The following is a 9,090-nucleotide window of genomic DNA, read 5'->3' as shown; positions in this document are numbered from 1 at the left end:
TGGTCGTGTGTGTTGGATCGCGTGGCGCCCCCCCCCCCCCCCCCCACGGAGAGCTACCGCCGCTTCATCTTCCTAGGCTCGTCCAGGAGTGAAATGAACAGCAGAGCGCTTTTCCCGACAGGCGGGCCCAAGCCGTTGACTGGGAAGGTTTCAAAGCCGTTCCCAGATGCTGCACATCTGGCCGGAAAGGAGGCAGGCTGTGAGGTTTGGGGTAGGGTGCTGCCTCTGTCCTTCCGCCATCCGTCGCCGTCACTGTGGAAAGCTATTTGTCGTGGAGGTGTGGCTTGCCATAGACATCCTGCCAGGGGCCGTGGGGCTTTTCGAGCTTTTCATTATTATCATTTTTGGTGGTGGTGGTGGTGGTGGTGGTGGTGGTGGTGGTGGTGGTGGTGGTGGTGCTGCTGCTGCTGCTGCTGCTGCTGCTGCTGCTGCTGCTGCTGCTGCTGCTGCTGCTGCTGGTTCACGTAAACTCTACACCCAACGTGGGGCTCGAACTCAGGACTCTGAGATCAAGAGTCAGCGCGCTCTACAGAGAGCCAGCCAGGTGCCCCTGAGCTTTTCGTAACCTACGGAGAGCACAGGTTTCGTGCCCCACCCCACCACCCCCCCATCCCCACCCCCGCCCCCCCACCCCCGCCTTACGTACCTGTGCACGGACTCGGTTTGGCCATAGCCTCGCCTCGGGTGCCCTTCAATGTTTCCAAACGTCGGCACTGCCCACCCTTTCCCCCCCAACCCCCCCCCCCCCGCCCCTTCCCAGAAGAACTCACCTAGCTCGAGAGTTTCCGGGTTGCCTGGACACCTGAAATTGTGGGGAGAGTGGCGTTCCTGGAGAGGGGGCATGGAACACGGAAGCTCTGCCCCCAAGAGGACTGAAGGACGGAACCGGACTAGATCGGTTTCAAAGTCTTCCTTAGCATCCGTGCCGAATACATTCCGATGGCAGGGGCCTTCCCAACAGCTTTTGGTGTGCCCGACGCACGGAAGACCGTATCCTGCCGATCTTGTGACATGTCTGCAGAGAAAGAGTGTCGGCCTCTCGGAAAATAGAAGCCGTGAATGCAGACTGCAAGGTGGAAGAATTGGATTCCATGAAATAAGGGACCCTTTAGGGAAGACCGTGCCCATCTATCGGGGTTTTGTGGGTTTGCGTTTTGTCATCACTGATGTGAAAGCATCTTCTTAGCCATCGGGAGGGAAACCTCCACGAATTCGTACATTCACGTCACACGGGGTTTGTGGGATTCGGTGGATCTGAGATCCACCCGGAGAATTCTGGCTCCTTGCCACGGAGCTGGCTGCTCTGTGCCTTTAAAAAGGAATCCTGCCTTGAATTTGAATTCGGACGGGAACGTGATCGACAACCTTTTCATGCGGGGTTGGCCAATTAAATTTGCACTGTCTTACAAAGCAGAGATGGTGAAGGGTCATCCAAGTCCATTCTGGAAGTCAAGAGCTTTGGTATCAAGAGCCTGAAAAACGCATCTTCCCCTTCTTTTGGACGAATCCAATTCTAGGGGTCGATTCAAAGGAAATCATGTTTTAGACGCTAACACGTCAAGCTTACTTTTACAAAAATGTGCGTCGTGGCATAGGGTTTAGGAATCCCTCGTGGGAGACTGACAACCGTACCTCCCTTACCTCCTGGCACGTGTGCACCCTCACGTCATGTGCCTTCGATGCTCCTGCTATCTGGAGGTAGGCTCGATTGCTCTGTCCCCTGGTTTTGGACTGGGTCTTGGGACTTGTCTTGACCAAAAGAATAGACTAGAAGTGAAATTTTACTAGTTGCACAGCCACAGCTGAAGAGGTGGTCCGGAAGCGTGCTTGACCCTCTTGGCAGGCCGTCCCGAGACCTTCACGGAAGAGAGCCAGTCTAGCTGACTGGGCCATGAGAGGCATCGACAAGAGAGGCAACCCGGTGCTCGGCCAGCACCGACTGCAGACTTGGGAATGTGGCCAAGTTGCACCTTCAAACTCAGTTGACCCTCCAGCTGAAGGCCACTGCTGGAGTGAGCCCGGGGTACACCGGTAGAAACCACGTGGCCACCCAAGGCAAGCACCAGGAAATGATAAAGAGATGTTGTTTCAAGCCATTGCGGTGTTAGGGTGATACACCCTGAGGATCAGATCGCTGCACAGCAGCAATAGATACGGCGCGCGCACGCGCGCGCGCACACACACACACACACACACACACACACACACACACACACACACCGCCCCCCACGCACCCCGAACAGAAGTTGGAATTCACCTGAATGTCAAACAACAGCGGAATGGTGAAGTACATGATGCTCTAGTCACATGATAGAATAGAACGCAGATAGGACGCATTAGGATTGCGTAGACGGTTTGGAGGCACGGGATCGTGCAATGTGTTGTGTTGTGTTGTGTTGTGATACTTTGTGAAAAGCGGTATGAAATATTGGACGGACAATGGGCTCTCTCTTAGGAGAAGACACCAAATCATTTCAAAGGCTATGGATGGGGAAACCAGTTCTTCGATCTTTTCACTTCTGTTTCTCCCCCTACTCTGTTCTTTAGGATGATACTTCGGCCTCCTCCCCTTTCTCCAAGCCAACGACCATACATGCTTTTTTAACACATCGGGTCCTAAACGGAAGCAGAACTTTGGCTACTGGTCTTGGGAACGATTATTTTATTTCCTAGATTTATACCGATCTGCCCAACTTTCGCCTCTCATGGCTCTTCTCTCTCTGCGGGACAAGGGGAGAACACGGGTCTTACGATGAAAGAAGCCCACTTGGGAGGGACTGTCACTTGTGGAAAATGAAATCCGGGCAGTAGTGAAAGCAGGATCGATAAAGAATATGTTACAGGTTAAAGATATTCCGGTTTGATTCCCCCCCCCCCCCCAAGCAAGCAAGCACTCACTTTTGATGCCGTGGCTTTGTTCGTTCGTTCGTTCGTTCGTTCATTTTTTAAAAGATTTTATTTATTTATTTGAGAGAGAGAGAGAGAGAGAGAGAGCGGGAGAGCACAGCACGAGCTGGGTGAGGGGCAGAAGGAGAAGCAGGCTGTCCGCTGAGCAGGGAGCCCGATGCGGGGCTCAATCCCAGGATTCCGGGATCATGACCTGAGCCTAGGGCAGACACGCTCAACCGATTGAGCCACCCAGGCACCCCATCATTTATTCTTTGTTAAAGATTTTATGTTTGGGACGCCTGGGTGGCACAGCGGTTAAGGGTCTGCCTTCGGCTCAGGGTGGGATCCCGGTGTTGTGGGATCGAGCCCCACATCAGGCTCCTCCGCTATGAGCCTGCTTCTTCCTCTCCCACTCCCCCTGCTTGTGTTCCCTCTGTCGCTGGCTGTCTCTATCTCTGTCGAATAAATAAATAAAATCTTAAAAAAAAAAAGATTTTATGTTTATGTAATCTCTACAACCAACGTGAGGCTTGAACTCACCACCTCGAGATCAAGAGTCACACGCTCTACCGACCAAGCCAGCCAGGCGCCCCGATGCCATGTTTTAAATCTCTTTGCTTGCCTGCCTGCCTGCCTGCCTGCCTACCTACCTACCTACCTACCTATCTCTACATCCAACTGAAACTTTAAATCCATGAGGTGGGAGCTTCAGCTATCTGGTTGTTGCTGTATCCCGAACATAGAAGGACGTTTGCCATAGAATAGCACTTTCAATAAATCATCTGTTAAGTGAATACTGATCAAAGAAATTGTCAACTTTTAACATTTGTGGGCCCTGCTCCCGGGCCTTCACATTTACCCAGGTCCAAATGACTCCACAAAACCTCAACACGTGGGCTCTATTTCCGCGCTGAGCACACATTGCATGTTTGCTTCAATTAAAAAAAAAAAAAAAAAAAAATCAAGGGGTGCCTGGCTGCTGGCTGGCTCCGTCCTCCGTCGGGACTCGGGATTGTGAGTTTGAGCCCTATGTTGGGTGTAGAGATTACATAAACATAAAATCTTTAAAAAAGTTTTTTCAATCAAGCCCTAAAAAGGAGGTTTCCAAACATAAAGATGAGAAAACAAAAGAAAACCTCCCTGGCTCCCATAAGATCAGAGTCACACAGCCTTGCACACACTAAAAACAGAAAATAAACTCCGTGACTTTCTGCAGTGTCCTTCATCAGGATGACATGTAACTCTTTATGGAAACACACACACACACACACACACACACACACACACACACACACACACACATCAGTGAGATCATATGATAATTTTCTTTCTCTGATTGACTTATTCCACTTAGCATAATACCCTCTAGTTCCATCCATGTCATTGCAAATGGCAAGATTTCTTTCTTTTCTTTCTTTCTTTCTTTCTTTCTTTCTTTCTTTCTTTCTTTCTTTCTTTCTCTCTCTCTCTCTCTCTCTCTCTCTCTTTCTTTTTTAGGATGGCTGAGTAGTATTTCATGATAGATAGATGACAGATAGATAGATACATATAGCTAGATACAGATGTATAGCTAGATACAGATAGATATAGATAGATACAGATCTATAGCTATAGCTACCTATCTATCTCTCTATCCATCCTCCACATCTGCTTTATCCATTCATCTGTCAATGGACATCTGGGCTCTTTCCATAGTTTGGCTATTGTGGACATTGCTGCTATAAACGTTGGGGTGCAGGCACCCCTTCGGATCACTACATTTGTATTTTTGGGGTAAATACCCAGTACTGCAATTGCTGAGTTGTAGGGTAGCTCTAGTTTCAAATTTTTGAGGAACCTCCACACTGTTTTCCAGAGTGGCTGCCCCAGCCTGCATTCCCACCAACACTGTAAGAGAGTTTCCCTTTCTCCACATCCTCGCCAACATCTGTCCTTTCCTGACTTGTTAATTGTAGCCATTCTGACTGCTGTGAGGTGGTATCTCATTGTGGTGTTGATTTGTATTTCCTTGATGCTAGGTGACGTGGAGACTTTTTTCATGGGTCTGTTGGCCATTTGGACGTCGTCTTTGGAGAAATGTCTGCTCTTGTCTTCTGCCCATTTCTTGATTGGATAATTGGTTCTTTGGATGTTGAGTTTGATACATTCTATAGAGATCCCCCCCTTTTTTTTTTTTAAGATTTTATTTATTTATTTATTTATTTATTTATTTATTTATTTATTTATTTATTTGACAGAGAGAGAAACAGCCAGCGAGAGAGGGAACACAAGCAGGGGGAGTGGGAGAGGAAGAAGCAGGCTCACAGTGGAGGAGCCCGATGTGGGGCTCGATCCCAGGACTCTGGGATCCCGCCCTGAGCCGAAGGCAGATGCTTAACGCTTAATGACTGAGCCACCCAGGCGCCCCTCTATAGACATACTTAATCTGATTTGTCATTTGCAAATATCTTCTCCCATTCTGTCTGTTGTCTTTTGGTTTTGTCAACTGTTTCCTTCGCTGGGCAAAAACTTGTTATCTTGATGAAGTCCCAATAGTTCATGTTTGCCTTTCTTTCCCTTGCCTGTGGAGATGTGTCTAGCAAGAAGTTGCTGCAGCCGAGGTCACAGAAGTTGCTGCCTGTGTTCTCCTCTAGGATTTGGAAGGATTCCTATCTCCCATTTAGGTCTTTCATCCATGTTGAGTCTGTTTTTTGTGTTTGGTGTCAGGAAATGGTCCAGTTTCATTCTTCTGCATGTGGCTGTCCAATTTTCCCCACACCATCTGTTGAAGAGCCTGTCTCCCGCACGCCCCCCCCCCCCATTGGATTTTCCCTGCTTTGTTGAAGATTAGTCGAGTATAGAGTTGAGGGTCCATCTCTGGGTTCTCTATTCTGTTCCGTTGGTCTGTGTGTCTGTTTTTGTGTCAGTACCACACTGTCTTGATGATTACAGCTTTGTCATAGAGCTTGAGGTCCGGAATTGTGATGCCACCAGTTTTGGTTTTCTTTTTCAACATTCCTTTGGCTATTCAGGGTCTTTTCTGGTTCCATACAATATCCGTGTCCATTTTTGACTCTTGTGTCATTTACAGTTACCGTTCTGATGCTCTTGCAAAATATCGTTCAGCTTCAAGAAGATTCACAAAAAGGACCTTTGACAAATACAGGTTTCTGGTAACCTTCAGATCCTAAAATTAAACTATGAATTTCCAGAACATATGAAAAAGCTGCATTTAAACAGAACAAAAAGTAATAACATGGAACTGAATGAATTCAGGAAAATGATGACTGGGTTTTCTTGTTTGTTTTTTAAGAAAAAAAGATGAGCGTTTTTAATGACTCTGGTTCAAAACATTGTTGGTCCCCCTCCCCCAGTGTTTGCTCTTCCACGGTCAAGGAAACTTTTTCTCTTAAGATATCTACAGGGGCGCCTGGGTGGCTCAGTCAGTCGAGTGTCTGCCTTTGGCTCTGGTCCCGATCCCAGGGTCCTGGGATGGAGCCCCATGTCTTCTTCCGGCTCCCTGCTCAGCGGGAAGCCTGCATCTCCCTCTCCTACTCCCCCTGCTTGTGTTCCCCCTCTCACTGTCTCTCTCTCTCTCTGTCTCTCTCTGTCAAATAAATAAAACCTTTAAAAAAATGAAGGGAAAAAGAGAGAGAGAGAGAGAGAGAGAGAGAGAGAGAGAGTCGTGCTCTCTACCGACTGAGCCAGCCAGGTGCCCCTGGAAAGTCATCTTTCAGAGACACAAAGCATAGACTCAGATATGATGAGACAGCTTTAAGAAAGATCGATTTTATGGAGCCAATAAAGCCCCTTGGAAATGTTGGCCTGATACCTTACTTACAGTGTTCTCCTCAGTCTTACCAGGTGAGTAAAGAATGCCACCTCCTGACAGATGCAGGAACTTCAGGAAATTTGGAGGACCTCAAGATGAGAGAAATCGACCTCAACCTACAGGTCTTGCAGACAAATCCGATGGGAAATACTTGGCTTGGCTCTTGGCTTTAAAAAGGCAGTTAAAGGTTCAATCTAAAATTCCTTATAAAAAGCTACATCAAAGCAGATTTAAAAGAGGAAAGAAAGAAAGAAAGAAAGAAAGAAAGAAAGAAAGAAAGAAAGAAAGAAAGAAAAAGAAAGAAAGAAAGAAAGAAAGAAAGAAAGAAAGAAAGAACGAACCTTATATATGATTTGGTCAATTGCTATTTTTGCTGTGCTTACGTAGATGATTAGGCCATGTTTGTTAAAAACTGGGCTTGTTTTACAAACAAATTAATCTTCATTTGGCTATCTTTGACAGGAATGAAGGTGACTTTAGGGAGAAAGACTGTATTTCAATAACACACTTTTGTAGGTGTTAGGTGCTAGTTCTGATGAATTATCTTTGAACATATGTTGTTTGCCTATAAACCTGGACTGGATCCTGAATCCTTCGGGTTTCCTTGAGTCTCTGACTATGACTGTTCAAACTAAGGTTTCCAACATTCTCCCATTCTCTTACCTTACAATCATTAAGAACTGAAAGTGCCCTTTTTCCTGAAGTGTGGCAAGTGAAAGCTGGTCAACTTGAAATAAATTTCAGGGAAATGGCAACAATAGCTCGTACATAGACAATCTTTGTGCCTGTTGCTCTATGGGCCACTCAAAATGAGACATTTGAACTACACACCAGAAAAATTCGTCAGATTGCCCCTGCCCACCCTCACTCCATCTGAGGATGCTTCAAGCCTGACATCCTAGAGACCTTCTCACCGGTAGTACTCTGGACTTAGACACTGGGTTTATCCCTTGTTCCAACCATTAACCAGTGTTTTCCTTTTGTTTCCATAGAAATGCCTCTTATGAACTACCGGATTGCTTGCTGAATGAGGCCGAGTCTGTGATAGTTAACTCCGCTTGCGGCACCTCTATTAACTCCTGTTTGGAAATAAGAACCCATATAAATAGGGGCACCTGGCTGGCTCAGTCAGTAGAACATGCGACTCTTGATCTCGGGGTTGTGACTTCGAGCCCCACGTTGGGTGTAGAGATTACTTAATAAAGATATGTAAAGGAAAAAAAAAAAAAAAAAGAACCCATAGAGGTAAAACCAAACACTAAGCTACTTGGCTACAAGAAGCCCTTAACCACCACGACCTTTGCCCCCCCCCCCCCCGCCCCCGTCCTGGGGGGGAGGGGCTCAGGCTAATTTACCGGTCTGTACTCTCCGAGGCCCACGAGGCCCGCCGGATCAGATCAATCTGAGACAGAATGAGACAGTTGGGTCATGCTATGCTGTTACTATTCCATAGAGTATACTTGGGGATAAAATCAATGAAACCATGTAGAAAAATATCCAAGTTCTCAGATAAGGAACTATCTCTGAGACCCCCTCCAATAACACAAGGGACCAAAAGTTGCGACCTGCACTGTATCAGACCCTTCCATTCCAAAGCCTCTACTGCACCTTACTTCAGCTTGAGGCAGTGACAGAAGGCAGGCCTCTGTCCATGTTTCATAGAAATGGAATGAAGGACTGACACCCAGATGAGGTGAACTCTTCGGACATCCTCTTTCCCCTTTTTCCCCTTACCCTCCTCCCTCCCTCCCTCCCTCCCTCCCTCCCTCCCTCCCTCCCTCCCTCCCTTTCTTCCCAGAAGTTTGCAAGCTGCAGCCTAAGGGTTGGGGAAGTTTGGGAAAGCCATTCAGTGGAGAGAAGCCCCAGGCTCTGACTTTAACAGAAAGCTTTCTGCATTTGAATGATACGATTGAATGAGGCCCATTAGAATGGATCACCCTGACCCTCCCTTCAGCTGCTCCCCCATCCCCGCCCCCCCAACTGATGTTGTCCGGTCGAATTGGGAACCGTAGGCTGCGGGGAGGGTGGGGAGGGGGGGAAGCGGGGATTTGCTGTTCGTCCTAAGTGGTGAACTAGGCCCCTGGTCCAAGGAAAAAATCATGCACGGGTACAGATGAGTTGGTGTCTCAAGGCCAAGTGGTCAAAGTGCTGGCAAGATTTCTGTGGATGTGGGGAGATTTGTTCTGGGACCACCCTCCCATATGTGTCTCTGGCTGAGAAGAGGGCAGGGGAGCCCTGTAGGTGGGTGGGGGTGAGGGGGGGCGGGACCCAGATCTGGAGCTCAGACTGGATTATAGACGCCTCCTGCCCCGGTGGGGAGGTGGCTGAGGGCTGAGGGCTGAGAGCTGAGAGCTGAGGGTGATGGGGCCTGCTCACGCTGATTCCTGCAA

The sequence above is a fragment of the Ursus americanus genome, unplaced genomic scaffold, assembly GCF_024610735.1.
Source record: "Ursus americanus isolate L20-20 unplaced genomic scaffold, mUrsAme1.1.p SCAF_220, whole genome shotgun sequence".
Taxonomy (NCBI): domain Eukaryota; kingdom Metazoa; phylum Chordata; class Mammalia; order Carnivora; family Ursidae; genus Ursus; species Ursus americanus.
The sequence above is the reverse complement of the archived record's forward strand: the minus strand, read 5'-3'. Positions refer to the sequence as shown.